Genomic DNA, 18,630 nt, shown 5'->3' on the forward strand with positions numbered 1-18,630 from the left:
AAGAAAGTATTGACCAAAAGGAGTCTAATGCAAGGCCTAGAACGCAAATGTCAAAATATGCAGGAAGACATAGATGAATTTATGGGGAAATTTGGCATCTTACAAAGTAAAGGACTTCCAAGTCCTTTAGTCATCAATGACAAGCTAATGAGGCAGGATGATTATATCAACAAATTATATTAGCCAGTTCGTCTACCAATTCATCTGCACCCAAGGCGTTACCCACAAGGAGAGTTCTCTATGATAGTTTGGAGAACCTTTTTTATATTGAGCATGAAGTGAGGCACTTGTTTCCAGTGCAACCAAATTTTGTAAAATACACAGAAGCAGATGAAATCTTCAAAAAATTGACAAGGACAAGAATACCGAGAGATGATTGGTGGACCAACATGACAGACATCTTATGATTTACCATGGTAAAAGTGAAGAAAATTGAAGTATTTACCATAGTCAATTTTGGTAAAAAGGGATGAATGATGGTAAAACAGGTAAAGAGTATCAGTCACAGGTAAAAGAGTATCAGTGAAAAGCTAAAATCAATCAGCCAGCATAGAATTACGAGCAAGACAGCAAGATGCATATTCATAGGACCTGCCTCCAGCTCCTTCAACAAAAACAGGGACAGCAAACAAGCAGTTCACATTCAGTTTCTACTTTCGAGACCATCTGTCTCTACATTCATGTAAAAGATATTTAGTTTTCCTAGAATATATCTCTCTTAGTTAGGAGATATTTTGATGTAAATTTTGTATAAGTACTTCCTTATTTGAAGTACTGAGTGTGGATTCTGAGACATTTGTATAGACACTTTATTTTGGAATAGAAGTGTTGTTAAATAACTATTGTATGGCTGGCTGGAAAAAGTAATGAAGCAAAGGAATTTTACAGGATACCTGTGTCAAACGAGAAACAAATAAGTATTCTATATCTTATGTTTTTACAGTTTTCTTGTTTAAATATTCATGTGTGTTTCATATCTAAATGATAAACAAAAAATTATATTTCAGAAAGAACTTTACTGCATTCTGTCTTTAAAATCGTTTATATTCTTAATGTTTTCTTCCAAGCTATCATAAGTAGGGAATTCTTAATTGCTCCCTACTTTTTAGTTTACCATTATGATCATTTAACAAAGAATTCTTTAATTCTTTTTGTTAATGAGCACCCACTTTCCCTCATCTTGAACTTTGTTGAAGGATTCTTAATTGCCCTTCCTCCCTTTCAAGACCACTTCACCCTTTTAAGCTATCATTTGTCTCTTGTTTAGCTATCTTGCCTTGTGAAACCACCCTTTGTTAAATCAACCTGATCCAGTTAAGCCATTTTTAGTTGACTCCATAGCCCAATGGCCTGAAATACCTTGTTCTATCCATCTGCTCTCGAAATTCCACCACCAAACAAAATCAAAACCCCTAAGCCTTCATAACTAGCCTAATATCTCACAAAACAAAGCTAAATCACAAAGAGAGAGCCCTCTTTGAGTACATATTGGCTAGATTCTGCACTTAAAAGATTGGTTTATGGTTACCTCGGACCCCTTTCCTTCTTCTAACAACTTCAAGGAAAATATGAGTGATAACACCGTCGACAAACCTTTTGATCCTTCACAAAAGGTAAAATTCCCTTGCAAGTTGTGTAAGGGTGACCATCTCCTTCGAGACTGTCCTAACATTCCCAAAGTCTTAGAGTTATGGTCTAAAGACCTAGATCGACCATCCCCGTCGACCTCTGGAGATCATGTCGAAGTTACGCCTTCAGCTAATGATGGTAAGAAGAAAGGGAATATTAGATTCCCTTGTAGGTTATGTGAAGGAGAGCATCTTATTCACCTTTGTCCTCTTATGGATAAAGCTTCCAAAGTACAAAAGTGCAATTTTAGTAGAATATGCCAGATAAAATGAAAATAAATCCAGTTCCATTCATTTCACCAGAACTTCCTCAAGGGATAGAAGTGCATGCTTTGAAGATTGTTTCTGATAAAATTTCCTGAACCCTCTCTAAATGCATGAGAGGGTTTTAAATACTAAATTATAAATCCTAAGAAGAGATTATTACAAAAATAGTTGAGGAGGTTTAAAGGACCTTCCTCAAATTATGTGAAACAACACTAAAATAGAAATAAAACATGGTGACTAACTCTTTTGCGTTTGATCTTTGAGATCACAGATGTCTGTCATTAGTTTGAGCTGTGTCGGTTGGTCAATTGCAGATTTCAACTGCCCAGTTGTTACAGATCCATTTGGGCACATCAAATCCCAACATTCAGATCAGTGTTTTAGGACTCATCAAACCCTAAATTCAGTTGTTTCATGCCCTAGGCAAGTCAACCCTTTGAATGCCTTCTTCCCAGACAATTTCATGACTTGAAGACATCCAGAAATTACCTCTAGAGGGACCAGTGCAGGTAAGCCCTTATGAAGGTGCACAGTAGAGCAATTGAGTCCACTGCCAGGGTGCTCTACAGAGAACTTAGGCTTCCTTTCACCTGCGTTGGGCGAGAATGAGTGAAATTCACATAGGGTTTTGGGAATATTCTCATCTTTTGGAGTCATCTAGAAGTTTCCTTGTCTTATCAACTCCTATGAGCTCGAAAATGGATGAGGAAGGAGTTAACGATCATCCTATCCTCTCATACCTTCCTCCATGGAACTAATTCTAAGTATGGAAGGCCATTCAATGTCACCATTAATGACAAAACCTCCTTCATCTTCCTATAAATTGACCACTCATCTAAGTGATTAGGGGTTGGATTATGTTGAAAGGTAAGGAGATATGCTGCTATGAGACTTGACTTTGGAGCAAATGATGTGATGCCATAAGCTTGTCTTGCTTTTGATGTGATGTGGATGGGATCCAAGCTGGAGGAATGACTTTGAATCAGTCACTGATGGTTGTAATTCCTTCTTCTATCTAATAAAGTGTTTGAACCTTTTTCCATATGATGTGTTCTTTCATAATGCTTATATGTATGAATTTATTCTGATTCCTTTCATTTATATTCAATGAATCGTATGCTTTGATCGGTTTTCGTCTTCTGTTGTGTTGACAGGGTACTTTTCAAGTGGATTAAGTATGAGAAGGAGTAACGGAATCGATACAAGGGAGACGAGGGGAAAGCGGAACTACAGGTAGGCCTTCTATCCTCTCTTCTTATCTATTGCTTATAGGGAAAGTCTAAAACACTTTAAATTATTGTTCTAGGCACAGCTACTTGTCTAGTGAATTAGTATTTATCCGTAGATGCTAAATTTTCCAAAACAAATTGGCGACTCTGTTGGGGAATAATCCTCTCTCCTAGTAGCTTATCCACCTCTTAAGACATTCTTGTAGACTCTATTTGTGTTCATATATCGTAATCCAGTTGTTTACATTGAAAAATTGATCAAAATTGTGTCACATTGCCTCTTGAAATGGCTTACTATTACCAGCGCAGGCTTGTGAGGGACACAGTGCACTGCAGAGCATCCCTGGCTTACGGACAATGCTCTAAAGTGCACTATCTCCCACTCTGGGCTGCACTGATCCGCCTAGAATCAGTTTCCCACCTTTGGAAAGAGTTTTTGCCAAATTTTCTCTATTTTATTGTTTGTTGATTGATCAATGAATGTTATGTCTCAAAAAATGAGTGTTTATCTCCTGATCTAGCCCAAATTTGATTGGATTGATTAATGTTTCTTCATGTTTTCTTTGTCATTATCGATCAATGGTCAAAGTTAGAATATAATTGATTAATCTTCATTCGGAAGAAAGTGTCGTAAAGTCTTCTCTTCTTTCAAATCTAAATTGTCGTAAAAATCTTCATTCATATGAAAGATTGATTGATTGTATGTGCATATTTCCTTTTTGTTCATATTCACATTAAGGGAATTGAAAAGAAATACATGCATGTTGCATTGAAAAAATTTGTGTGTGCTGATAAGAATAGTGTAGGGAAATTTCATTTAGATTGTGTTATTTGCTCTTTGATCAAAAGAAATATGATTGCTCTATCCCTAAGTAGCTAGGATTTTCATCATTAAATTGAATGGATAGAATGCTTATCATGATAGTTGCATTCCTAGGAATTTTAGAATACATCACGTGGTGAAATTGAAAGGAAAATTCCTAAGCAAGATCAACTTAAAATAAACATCAATTTACCTAATGTTGCATTGTCATTAACGAGAACATTTAGTGGTTCTAGGGTAGAGATGTGTTTTGGCGTCGTAAAACAAAGCAGTTGTCACTAACTTGTCTGCAATACATCCCGAGTGTGATACCTCAATCCACGTACGTGAGTATATCGTAGCTTTTCCAAGTACCTTCGGGTATATAGGGCGGTGTTACAATACGTAAAGTATATGGGAATGCTCTCACTATGCGGTTTTGCATTAGACAGCGCTTATACGGACATAGCCTCCACGTACCTTCAGGTATATATGGGAGGACAACTCTAGGTTGCTATCCATCCTTAAGTAACTGAGTGGGTCGCCTTATAAATAGTGATACACCGAACATAATATTCAGGGAGATTTCCTGCCCGTACTTCTTGGTTCACCAGGAGGTATTCTGCAGTTCACAGTTGCTTGGTAAACCTTTTGCCTATTATACCCTTTTTTTGTTTATTTCTTTTTTGATAATGAAATTAATCAGCAATCGTGGAGGAAAATCAACCCATACCCAGTCGTTCGTGGAGAACAGTGAGCAAACTACCTTTGCCCCCCGAAGCAACACCAATTCGAGCAAAATGGTCTTGCTTAACTGAGTGTAGTACATCAAGAACTCCTAGTTCTTCATCTAAATTACCTGAATCATCTATTTCCGTAAGTACCGAGACTCTGGTCCATCTGTTTCTAAAGAAGAAGTTTCACAATTACCTGAGGACATTAGCATTCATCCTAATGAAACAATAACCGAGGTTGTTCAACAACAAGTTGATCCTCAACTTGAAATTACTCAACAAGAAAGTACTTTTTAACATGAATCAGTTCAACCAGAATTTAATCCAGAATCTATCCCAGTTCAAACAGAAGTTACATCTGAACCTGAAGTTGTTCAAGAACCTCTTTCTAAAATTGTTGTTCATTTACCCGAACATTTGGACTTCGAATTTGAACATTCAGAAGTTGTTATTTTACCAGAAGATGATCAACCGGTTACCCCTCAAACATCAGTCATTATTGAAACTTCAACTTAATCAACACTAGAAATATTTTACGGACCTAACGGTGAAGTTCTTCCACTAGGTTTAATTGCTATAGAGGAGGAACTGAAAGAAGATTCCACACCGGGAACCCCGTTTCACTTTGGAACTGGGCTTTATCGTTACCCTAATAGTCCTGATTTTTTCGCTTCATTTGATCCTGCTTATTTTCAAGTACCCATTGATTCTTTAGGACAATTTTTGGGTCAGTTAACCATGGCTAAACAACCGTCAACATCTCATACTATATCATCAGATGTAGCTACAGTAGAATCTTCTGTTGTAACCTCTTCGATGTTTTCTACCACACCTAAGTTGCACCTATATGGTGAATCATCCATCCCGGCTGGTTACCAATCATTGTATGGAACTCTCTCAGGGGTTGCTTCTACACCATGGTCATCACCCATGTCCTCAACCAGAATTTTACCTGGTTCTTCTCTAATGGGAACTCAATAGTTTGATCCTGCATATCAGTATCAAGCTGGGCAATCTGGTCAACAAAGACCTATGTATCCATTAAATACTAGATTGCCACCATATGGAGAGCAATATGCTTATTCACCGTATCCTCCTTATTCCGGAGGACTAACATTTGGTAATATCCCGCAGTATTCAGGTCAATCTAGAATTAGAGTTTGTCAATGGCAACCAACAATGCCAGTTCAACCGAGGCTTGTGTATCCAACACAACCAATGCAAACTATGTCATCTATTCCTACTACACCTGTTGTTACTACTGTACCACAGTCACAAGTTCAAACTATTGTATCTAAACCAGTACAAATTGATCCTTCTACCTTGCAACCGTAAGTTTTAGGTCAAGAAGTTCAAGTTCCTCAAGTTTTTGTACAACAACCACTTCTTTTTGGAGTTTAGCAACAACCTCAGGTTAGTATACCTTTATCTGGACTGACCCAAGCTTACACTGGTATAGTTTATTCACAACCTTGCCAACTTTTCATTGCTGAACAGCAACAACTGTTAAATCAACAACAGTTGTACCAACAACAACAATAGTTGATTCAACAACCGTGGCAGCCTCAATTTCAACAACCCCAATTCCAGTAATTCCAACCCCGGTTTGGACTTGTTCCACAAGCTCAACCTGGTTTTGGTCAATCTCAAGCTTACCAAGGTCCTGGTCAACAAGGCTTTGTAGGTTATGGACAACCACACATTCAACCTGGTTATCAACAACCACCTTATACTGGTTTTGTTCAATAACCATACCAAGGTTACCAAATGCAGATGCCCTATGTCAGTATGCAAAGACCTATTGCTCAGGCAATTCCATCATATCCTGGGGATGCTCAACCTGACCTGAATCGACAGTTGTCGTTTGTAGCAACTTTAGAATTACCATATTTAAATCAACTCATTAATGATCCAATCTTATATCCACCTTGGTGGCCAATAATTCTGCATAAGTTACCATCTGACATTCCAAAATTCAAAGGAAATCCTGGAGAAGACCCATCAAATCATGTCATGACCTTTCATTTGTGGTGTTCATCAAACTCCTTAAATGATGATTCGATTAGACTTCATATTTTCCAAAGAACACTTACTAGTCCAGCTGCTAAATGGTACATTGAATTACCAAGAGCTTCTTTCGATAATTTCACCACTTTAGCCACTACATTTTTGACCCACTTCCAGTTACCTATCAGATACGAGACTGGAGCGGAACTCCTAATGAACTTTAAACAGACTACTGCTACCCATATATCAGATCATATTCATGAGTGGCGGAGGTGTCGTCGAACGGTTAAGACATATGTTCCCAACCAGCTTTTAGCTGAGTGGTTCATAAAATCCTTGTTGTCATCAATCACCAAGGATGTGGCAAAAGGTGGAGTTTTCACAGAAGAGCAAGTTATTTCTCATGCCCAATACTTGGATTTGATTTACACACAATCCGACATGCTTTATGACAAAATTCCCAATGCACCTCGACCATTTTCACTGTTCCCCCTCCTCCACAATCGAGTAAGGACTCTCATTCATGGTGTGATCGGTTCTTCAAGCACTAAACAGTAGGAAGACCATCTGGGAAAACTCTTGCTATTTCCAATCAAACTACCAATGCATCATAAAGTACTCTTACCTCTGAGATTAATGTCGTGTCATATGACAAAGGAAAAAAATCCAAAGCAACCATGGAGAAAGAAAAAGGGGAAAAACAAAAAGAAACAAGAAAATTCCCCTCCAGAGAAATCATCTAATTCCTCTACTTCGGCAAGGAAACCTTGTTATCCAAGTCTGATATGTAATGACGAGCATTTTACAAGAGATTGTCCACACCGCTCTGAGGTCTCTAAACTTTTAAAGAATTCAAACACATCAGCAGTGTTGACTAATCTGTTTCCAACCCTAGAGACACATTTGGTTGCAACAAACCATGCTTCCACATCCCAAGTACTCATGTTATCCATCACAAAGACACAAAACAAAGTTTTGGTGTCAATAAGAAACAAAGATTATGGAAATCCGTTGTCATCATTGAATAATAAGGCCACTGATCAACCTAATCCTTTGACCTCGACTTCATCTGAAGTTGTTCCACCCATTGTACTTGAATTGACAATAAAACCACCAAAGGGAGTTGTGCACAAATCGACATTCAACCCTCGGGCTCGAGCAGCTCGAAATTATAATATAGTGGAAGATCTTTCTCAATCACCTTATGTTATGTCGACACTCAAGGTGTTGCAAAAGTGTCCCTCCCAGAAGCAGGCTTTACTGTCAGCAATAGGCAGAATAGATCCTACGGATTCAAATCTTGTGGTTTTTAACCATGCGGGATATACACCACGGTTACTGGCACAATTAGCTTTCCTAATTCAAGTAAAATCTCTCAATAAGAATGTTCACCGAGCTATTATTGGCAAGAGGGAATCTACTTGCATTATGTCCATGAGCTTCTAGAAAACACTTGGAGTAGGTCTCTTTAAAGATCCTTCCCTAATGGGTACTTTTACCCTACTGTCACCATCTGATTTGGCGGAAGTGGCAAGAGTAAAGACTTGCAACATGATTTCCTCCACATCATCTGATTTAAGGAGTATTACCAACAAAGTTGAAGTTGATAGTAATATTGAGGGGATGTTGTTAAGGTCCATTGAATCATCATAGCAATCAATCTTTCGGGCTTGTGCGGCAAACCCAAATCCGCTCTCAACAATTGTATGGGTAGATAGATCATTAGAATATGGTACCTATTTGGATCCTTTTTCACGTATACATTCTACGGATGAACGAATCATCCAATCAATGATGATAGGAGAGGAACCATGGGAAGATTATCATCATTGTTCCCATCTTCCAGATGACATCGAAGATTATTCAAATGAACTAAACCACCCATCAAACATTTATTTCCTATCGAATTCAGTTTTCATAGACATAATCGAATCTAAGCGAAACCTACCAAATATTGAAGAAACAATTTCTATTAATATTTCGACCAAGCCTAATATTGTAGAGAACATTCATGTCGGCAAATATTGTTCTCCATTGGAACTTAATAATTACCGTACTCTTTTTCGTGAATTTAGAGATATTTTTTCATGGTCTTACGAGGAGATGCTAGGCATTGACTCTAGTATTGTTGAACATGAGATAAAAATGTACCTTGATCTCAAACCAATTCGACAGCAGCTTCGACCTTTTCATCTAAAGAAAGCCCCTGCAATTAAAGCAAAAGCTGAAAAAATTTTGTGGGTTGGTTTCATTTACCCTGTTGCTCTCACTGACTGGGTTTCCAACATTGTTCCTTTCATGAAGAAACAAGGAACAATACGAGTGTGCGTCAATTATAGGGATGTAAATCAAACATGTCCAAAGGACAATTATCCTACACCTTTTATCGACCAGATTATTGATGAATGTGCCAGATGCGAAATATTCTCATTTATGGATGGATTTTTCAGCTACAATCAAATCAATATACACCCACAAGACCAATCGAAAACAAATTTTATTTGTCCATGGGGCACATTTGCCTATAGGAAACTCCCCTTTGGTTTGAAGAATGTTGGGGCCACATTTCAGAGGGTAATGAATTATGCCTTCCATGACATCAAGAACATTGTTCAACCTTACCTTGAAGATTTACCTGCTCATTCACGAAAGCGGATTGATCACCCACAACACTTGAGAGCAATATTTCTACGGTGCCGACACTACAATATTTGACTCAATCCACACAAATGTGTGTTTTGTGTTGGTTCTGGTCACTTGCTTGGATTTGTAGTGTCTCGAGAAGGGATTCGACTAGATCCATTAAAGGTTCAGGAAATTATGGATTTGCCTCCACCTTCAAATCTTTTACAATTACAGAGACTTCAAGGGAAAGCCAACTTTGTGAGGAGGTTTATTCCTAATTACGTTGAAATGGCTAAAGGTTTTACACATCTTTTGAAAAAGCAGATACCCTTTCATTGGGATCAGGTTGCGCAAGCTTTCTTTGACGCTCTTAAACATACCCTGATTAAAGCTTCATTAATGTATTCTTCAAATTACCAAAATGACTATTACCTGTATCTCACCACTACAGATACAACCATTGGCATGGTTTTAGTCCAAGAAGAAAATGAAATGGAACATCCTATTTATTACTTGAGCTGTAATCTCAACGATATAGAAAGTAAGTACTCTTATGTCGAAAAACTAGCTTTGGTAGTTGTGCAAGCTGTTCAAAGATTTCACCATTATATCCTGTTATAGAAAACGATTGTCATTTCAGATTGCAACCCTATGACATAAATTTTGTCACATCAATTGTTGGGGGGGAAATACTCAAAATGGATAGTTATTCTATAGGATTTTGATTTAGAATTCATAAAGTCTAAATCAAAGAAATCTATAGTTTCCGCTAAGTTACTATGTGACCTTCCCTCAACCTCCATCGATTCAACATCTGAACCATCAATTTTGGATGAATCTTTGTTTCTGATTTCGTCATCTAATGCTTAGTATGGAGATATACTGATTTATGTCCAAACCCAAACTTTCTGGCAAGATACGTCTTGCTCGCGATAGCGACGTATTCGTTACCAAGCCAAATATTATCTAATCATTGGCAACACACTTTATTGTCGTGGTATCGATACAGTTTTACAGAGGTGCCACATGCATGAGGAAGCCAAGAAAGCATTGAATGATTTCCATTCAAGTGCCTGTGGTGGACACTTATCGGGATATGCAACCGCACAAAGAATTCTTCATGTTGGTTACTTCTGGCCATCTATATTTAAAGATTGTATTATTGTTGTCAGAAGTTTTCATGCATGCCAGATATATGACCAAAAAACCAGATTACCACCTGCACCACTGCATCCAGTCGTTGTTGTTTTCCCATTCTCCAAATGGGGCATTGAATTTATAACATGTAACCCCACCTCAGTCGGGGGCCATGGGTATATTATAGTCTTCATTGGCTATTTTACCAAATGGGCCGAGGCGATGCCAACATTGAACAACAGTGGCAAAACAACTGCTCTTTTCTTTTTTAACCATCTTGTTGCCCAGTTTGGTGTACCATAAGCCATAGTTACAGATCATGGGTCACATTTTTGCAATCACATGATGGCTGAGTTGAGTGCTAAGTTAGGACTGTGACATGATAGTTCTACCCTGTATTACTCGCAAGCGAATGGACAAGTTGAGGCAATCAACAAAGTCCTGAAGTGGATGTTGCAAAGAATGATAGGGGTTCATAAAAGAAACTGGCATTTAATCCCGTAATCTGCCTTGTCGGGATATCAAACCTCGGTGAGAAATGCAACTGGATTTATACCCTTTCATTTGGTGTATGGTTTGGAAGCAATCTTACCGATACAATGTGAAATTTCATCGCTCAAACTCGCGATTGACTTGTTATCTGACACTTCTGAAGAAGAAGCACATTTCTTGGAATTGATCCATCTAGATTAAACCCGTCGTGATGCCGCATTGGCTAACGAAGCACATAAGAAACATATTAAGGTGCAATATAATAGGAATTCCAAGCCTCATATCTTCTCAAAAGGAGACCTGGTCTTGCTTTACGATCAGGAAGCTGATAAACTTGGAGCAGGGAAATTCGAACAAATGTGGACGGGTCCTTATGTTGTCATGCGTGTTCTGGCGAAAGGAGCCTATGAGTTAGTAGATTATGATGGGATTCCACTGTCGCATCCTCGAAATGGGTTGTACCTTAAACATTACTATGCTTGATTAAGTGTAGTAAAACTCACTGTATATATGCTTTCATTGCATGTGTGTGTGTGTCTTTTGGAAAAATTTATTTGGTTAGTAATCTACTTTTCATCTGTTGCAGATGTGGGAGTCTTCGGAACCTTTTGTTGGTTACACCGATGGTGCTTGTCATAGTACGCAGAATTTTCCTTCTACAGCATGGGCCATTTTCGCTCCACGTGGTGAGTTAGTGAGTTTTCAAGGGATTTTTATTGGTCAATCGACAAACAATATCGCTGAGTATAGCATGTTGATTGAACTACTCTCTAATGCCATTTCACTTGGCATTCCCCGAATCATCGTTAGGCTAGACTCGCAACTCGTTGTACTACAACTAACAAAAATTTATACTATCCGAAATCCAACAATTTTTTCGTATGTTCCTTAGAGTCCGTATTTTGGAAAGACGTTTTGAACACATTCAATATCAACATATTTCCAGAAATCTTAACACATTAACTGATTCTTTAGCGAATTATGTGTTAAATAGACATTTGTGACATATGTAAAAGTAATATTTTTAATTCACATCATCAGTTGAATAGGATTGCATATAATCATAAAAAATTCTAAAAGTAAAATAGATAGGTGTTTTAAAGTTTTTACAAAATTTGTGGCCCAAGACACATTTGGTCATCTAACCCGAAAACTCAAAAAATGCATACAAAATATCCTAAGTAGATCTAGTTGTGCTCATGGTAACAGATCATAGCTTGTGTTATCATGCATAAAAGCCTAGCCCAACGGTTAGGAACACCAATAGTGTGGCGCTGCATCCTCATTGGTAAATCCTTGATCTGGATATCTGGAATGCCAAGGGTTAATCCCTCTATGTGATCCTGCAACTCTGCTAAGGTCTCGGCCAAATCCAAGTCCTGGAGAACTGCTCTCCCGATGTTTCTCTGCACTGGCCCACCTACAACCTGTTGGTGTACCGTAGGTCAAACAGTACCCACATCTATATGCATAAGAGTAATTTTAGTTTAGTCTTAGAAACATTAAAAAACACCAAAAACATGTAGAAACTTGAAAAATCAAAAAACACTTTGGTCAAACAACTTACCCATAGCACCCCATTGTGCTCCAACTGGTAGAATCAAATCTGGATCTCCACGATAATCCATCCCTGAGTATGGATGCTTCTCGATAATGACATGTTGTCGCTCAAGCCAGCTAAAAAATGCAGGGGAGAAAATGATTGTTGACTGACCAACATGTCAAGCCATTAATTCAACCCACCTCTGCATACATGGATCTCTAGGACCAGCCACACCCAGTGATACATGTTGTGGTTGCATCAATGGGATTTTCTCTAAGGCAAAAGAAATTAAGATTGAACCATAAAAAAAATTCTTCGTCTTACCACTTTTTACCTTAGTCAGTTGTTCTTTCAGCAGTGAAAGTACAACCTCACACCAGTTGAATACTTTTGGCTCTAGACATTCCAATGCATACTACATATAAGATCTGTTCACCAGATGTAGTGTCACAATTCCAGCCAATTTTGTGATCGTAAAGAGGATCGTTCTTAAAGGAAAATCACTTACATCTTGGATGTTTATTTTCCCATCCCTGCTAGGCTATGTACCTGGCCGACAAAATTGTCTGATATAATCTCTCACCGATTCACCTCCACGGGCAAATCTAGAAAGTGAGATGGGGGCACCTCGCCTTGACAGTCTGGTAAGAAAGTAAATATCCTCAATAGTAATAGGGACCATCGTGTCCCTAATGTGAAATGTCTTATCTATTGGATCCCATGCAGGAACAAGGAATTGCAATAGTTCTATTTGTTGCCTCATTCTTGACAACTTAAAGTATTTGAGTAACCCGCAATTCCTGAGGGCTTCAACTGTACCCGGGTTATTTATGGAAACCATGTATTTTTCTTCATGCTCTCTTTCTTGCCATGTAATTGACATTCTGATCCAATGAAAGTCTGACACACAATCATAAGCTAAATTAGGATCCTTTCCATGCAAAAAACAGGGCAAATTTTGGAGCAAACAGCTAAAACCAACTTGGGAAATGAACTCAGTGCAGCCTAGAAACAGAGACAGTTCTTTGCAGAGCATCTAGCCTTCTATATGGGTGCTTTTCGGTTTAGTTTTTGATGTGAAAGCTTGCGTTGATCCCAGGGAAAAAATGAAACCCCAAGGGCCCCAAAAAACCCTAAAACTTGCATGAAATGACAAAAGAATGGATTGAAAAGAAAGTAGAGAGGTTTAGTTCTAACCTAGTCTGGACGGCTTGAGAAATGGTCCACAGAATCTTTCGCAATAAGCCGGTGAAGTTTGAGGTAAAAATTGAGCTTAGAACACAAAACTGGATGGTAAGTTCCAAATGGTAAAAATGATATGGTAAAAACTTATTTTATGTTAATTAATCGATTAAACATTAGTATTTGCCTATTTTTGCCTATGAAACAGATATTTTTAATTTATTTGGTGATGTTTTGAGCAGGTTTACAACTGATTTGTAGAATTCAACATGCTCGATTGTAAGTTGTAATTTTGACCACAAAGCACACTTTTATATCTTTTTCGAGATTTGTTAAAACCGAAAAAGGAACCCCCTCGAAGTCCTCTTTAAGCTCTTTTCAAACTTTCTAAACATGAAAAGATTGTTGAGCGCTTGTCCTTTCTAGCTTGTTAATGGATTGGAAATGATATCTCTCTTGTATTATTTTACGCTTTTTTGGACTTGAGAGGTTAACTTAAGAAAAAGAACTTGTGGAGTTTTCTTTTTGTCCCTTTTCAAACTCTCTAAACATGAAAAGGAACGAGTTATCTTTGTCGTTAAACTTATTAAAAACATCAAATAGTGACAAACTTTTCCATCTAGACAAGACCAAGTTTCACCTTCGCTAGACATGTTTAAACATAAAATAGTGATGGATTCGCCCGAAGGGTGAAATTATACAAGAAGCATATGTTATCCTCCTCAAGCTTGATAAAAAAAAAGAGGTATTGGTCAGCAATGACTGGGGAAAATGGAAAAAGGGGAAAACCACTTTATGGTAGTAGGTTTCTCTTGAACATGACACTTTCACTCCATCATCATGACTATCTAGGTTGGGTTATTAGCTTGATGGTTATCACACCGTTGGTCTATCATACCATCCATTTTTTTGTTTTGGGTCAATGCTACCAATTCACTTTAGTGTCACCGACATGTTCAATAGAAGTCATTCAGTTAAAATACATCTTTTGCAATACCATAAACCTTCATTTTCATGACCTCCATTCCTAAACCTTGTGTCATCAGTCAAATTCCATCTCTAAAATCACTACACTCATTTCGTTTCATTGATGTTGGATACATCAAGGCCCTCCTGCGATGATTCGCTTCTTGTCGACATCAACTTATTATCCAAGAATTTGACTTAGAAGCACCCATTCAGTACCTTGAGGCTTGCATGCATCAATGGCAAGTTTCTCGCTTTCAGCGATAGGCATACATCAATGGCCTTCGAACAAAAGACTTTGTATGGTGTTCGACATCAAATCATCCATTCACACCATGCATAATGTACTGCAGTACCTTGAGGATCATTATCATTATCAGTGATTTCTCTCGCATATGTTAACAGCTTACATCATTGGCTGGTAATCAGATGGTGTCTTCCCATGTTCGACTTCAGATCACATATTCACATGGTTAGACTCATACTTGAGCAAACGGTTGAATGAGATTGAAGACCCCGGATCTAGTTTCATCTATCTAGGTTGCGATATCACGAGTACTAAATCATATGTACAATGGCTTTACATTGATAGTCATTCCGATCATGGGTCTATATCTGTAGACGACTGTTTATGTACATGTAATGAAAGTTTATAAGTTGAGCATGGGTATGCCTTCCCTCAACAATTCATGTAAAATCAAATATCATGATATATGTATTGTAACTGATGCAAGTCACCTTCCACTTCGATACCTCCTCATCACATCGTAAAGCATTTCATTCGACATTGGCATTTTCCGACTTCATGCTTTAGGGTGCAACTGTTACAGATCCATTTGGGCACATCAAATCCCAACATTCAGATCAGTGTTTTAGGACTCATCAAACCCTAAATTCAGTTGTTTCGTGCCCTAGGCAAGTCAACCCTTTGAATGCCTCCTTCCCAGACAGTTTCATGACTTGATGACATCCAGAAATTGCCTCTAGAGGGACCAGTGCAGGTAAGCCCTTATGAAGGTGCACTGCAAAGCAATTGAGTCCACTGCCAGGGTGCTCTTGTTACAGGGAAAAGTGTCTACACAGAACTGCTTATCCCACTAAGATGTGGTAGCTACCTTAGAAACAAAAAAGGTAAAGCTACTTTCGTTTTTCCTTTATGAAATACAGATGAGAGAAGAACAAAGAAGACCAACCTCTGTCTTGCGCTAATCTCCTAATTCGATTCCTCTCTCTCTTAATAGTCTTTCGCTACTTGCTCCCTTGTACGCCCAGCCTCACAGAGTACCTGTAAGATCACAGTAGCATAACACTATACAAGAACATGGATCTATAATCATAAACAATCTAGGATTAGATATAAATTGACCATACAAATGCATAAAACATAAGTGACACAAGAGTTTGGAGGAAAACTTGAATAGCTTTTATTGATAAACAAGAAAGAGCCAAGGGAGTTACAACTAGTTGTTCTGGCCCAGCATCATCCTCTCAGCAAGTAAACCCCTCTTCACCTCATACAAAGCTTATGTTATGAAACCAGCTCAAGAAAAGATAGAAAAGATAGATCAACGCCTTAGAATTCAGCCTCTTCGAGGGGGCAACCTCCTTTACATTACATAAATGAACAATTCTTGGATGATACAAATGACAAAACCTCCTTTCTATATATAGGAGTCTAAGGAGTCACAATATAATCCAGCCGACCTAACAATAATAATATAAAGCCACAAAAATAACAATAGAGGGATTCTATGGGGCATAGAAATAAAAACATGGGGGTAATAGGGGCAAAACAATACAAATAAGGGGTATAACTACAATAGTAATGGGGTAATCACTAGTATTATAGGGACCCAACATGCCCCTCTCCTTCAAAAAAGTGTTGTCCTCAACGCTTGAGTAGTTATGGATACTTCTGCATAAAATGAATCTCATCCTCCCATGTGGAATCTTCAGCGGATAAGTTCTTCCACTTGATAAGATACTCTGAAATTGATCGATTTCGTAGTTGTCGAGTTCTTGTTTCTGTGATTGCTTCCGGTTCCAATATAATTTTTCCTTCCTCGTCAAGTTCTGGCAATATTGTTTGAACTGGGAGCTTGTCTCCTATAACCTTCTTTAAACATGAAACATGGAAAACTGGGTGCAATCGAGAAGCTGCAGGAAGCTCCAATTTGTATGCCATAGTACCAATCTTTTGCAACACCTTGTATGGACCATAATACTTTGGTGATAATTTATTATCCTTCTTAGCTTGCTTTAGGGACATTTGCTTATATGGTTGTAGCCGTAGGAATACCCAATCACCTACATCAAAACTTCTTTCACTGCGATGTTGATCTGCCTGTTGTTTCATTCTATTTTGTGCCAACACAAGGTTATCCTTTAAGAGTTGGAGGACTTGTTGTTGATGTTCGATGTGATGTTCCACTGCCTGAACCTTAGAATTTTCTCTTAAATATGATGTGATGGATGGTGGTTGATACCCATAAAGTGCCATAAATGGGGTCATTTTTGTTGCTGTATGGAAGGAAGTGTTATACCACCATTCAGCCAGAGGCAACCATTTGACCCATTGTGTCTGTTTATCAGATACAAAGCAACGAAGATATCCTTCCAAACATTTGTTTACTATCTCAGTTTTCCCATCAGATTGAGGATGATAAGATGAGCTATGAGCTAACTGAGTACCAAGACAAGAAAATAATTATGTCCAAAAATTTCCAGTGAAAATGGGATCTCTGTCACTTACAATAATCTTTGGGTTTCCATGCTTTTGAATTGTTTCCATAAATGCAGTAGAAATTGTACTGGCTTTAAATGGATGTGATAATGCACAAAAGTGTGCATACTTGGTAAGTCTGTCAACTACCACCATGATGACACTCTTTCCCTCAGACTTGGGTAAACCTGTGATAAAATCCATTGAAACCTCCTCCCAACGTTGGCTTGGAATGGATAAAGGTTGTAATAGACCCGGTGTCTTAATTGTTTCAACTTTATTTTGTTGGAAAACCAAACATTCCGCCACAAACTTTTGAATATCTGATTTAAGGCCATCCCAAAAAAATTCCTTCTTAACCCTGTGGTAAGTTTTTAAAAATCCTGAGTGCCCTCCTAAGGGAGAAGTGTGCAATTCCATAAGAATCTTTTGTTTTAGCTGGGAATTCTTACAGAGGTATAAGCGATCTTTGTACCATAATGAATCATTTTTCCAGCTAAATGTATCAGACGTACTGGAATCTTGTTGTAGCTTTCGAATAAGTGCCCACACTTCTTCATCATTCTTCCATTCCTCCCTTGCTTCGTTTATCCAATCTGGTTGGATAATAGAAATGGCGCACAACAATGCTTCCACATCCTCATCCTTTCTTGAGAGTGCATCTGCCACCACATTTTGCTTCCCTTTTTTGTAGATGATTTCAAAGTCATAACCCAACATCTTTGTGACCCACTTTTGTTGCTCTTCAGAGGATAATCTTTGTTCTAAAAAGTATTTAAGGCTATCATGATCCATTTTTACCTTGAAGTGTCTTCCCATTAGGTAGGGTCGCCATTTCTTAAGTGCATGGAGTATTGCCAACATTTCCTTCTCATAAATAGCTTTGCTTAAAAACTTTCCCTTGATTGGACGACTTTCAAAAGCAATGGGTCTTTCATCTTGCATTAGAACAGCACCAATTCCATTTCCTGAAGCATCACATTCCACAATAAAGGTTTTTGTGAAGTCCGGTGTAGCTAAGACCGGTGCTTGGCACATTGCCTCTTTAAGATGTTCAAAGGCCTTTGTTGCTTCCGGAGTCCATGAAAATGCATCTTTCTTCAATAATGTTGTTAGAGGTGCTGCTATTCTCCCATAATTCTTAACAAACTTGCGATAATACCCTGTCAACCCAAGAAATCCTCGCAGATGCTTTATGGATGTGGGGATTTTCCATTCCTTAATGGCTTTAATTTTGCTAGGGTCTACCTTAACTCCTTCATGAGATACAATATGACCCAAATATTCCACCTCCTG

Source organism: Pinus tabuliformis, chromosome 8 (genome assembly GCF_031772625.1).
Source record: "Pinus tabuliformis cultivar Carrire ecotype Pingquan chromosome 8, CPIR1, whole genome shotgun sequence".
Classification (NCBI taxonomy): Eukaryota; Viridiplantae; Streptophyta; class Pinopsida; order Pinales; family Pinaceae; genus Pinus; species Pinus tabuliformis.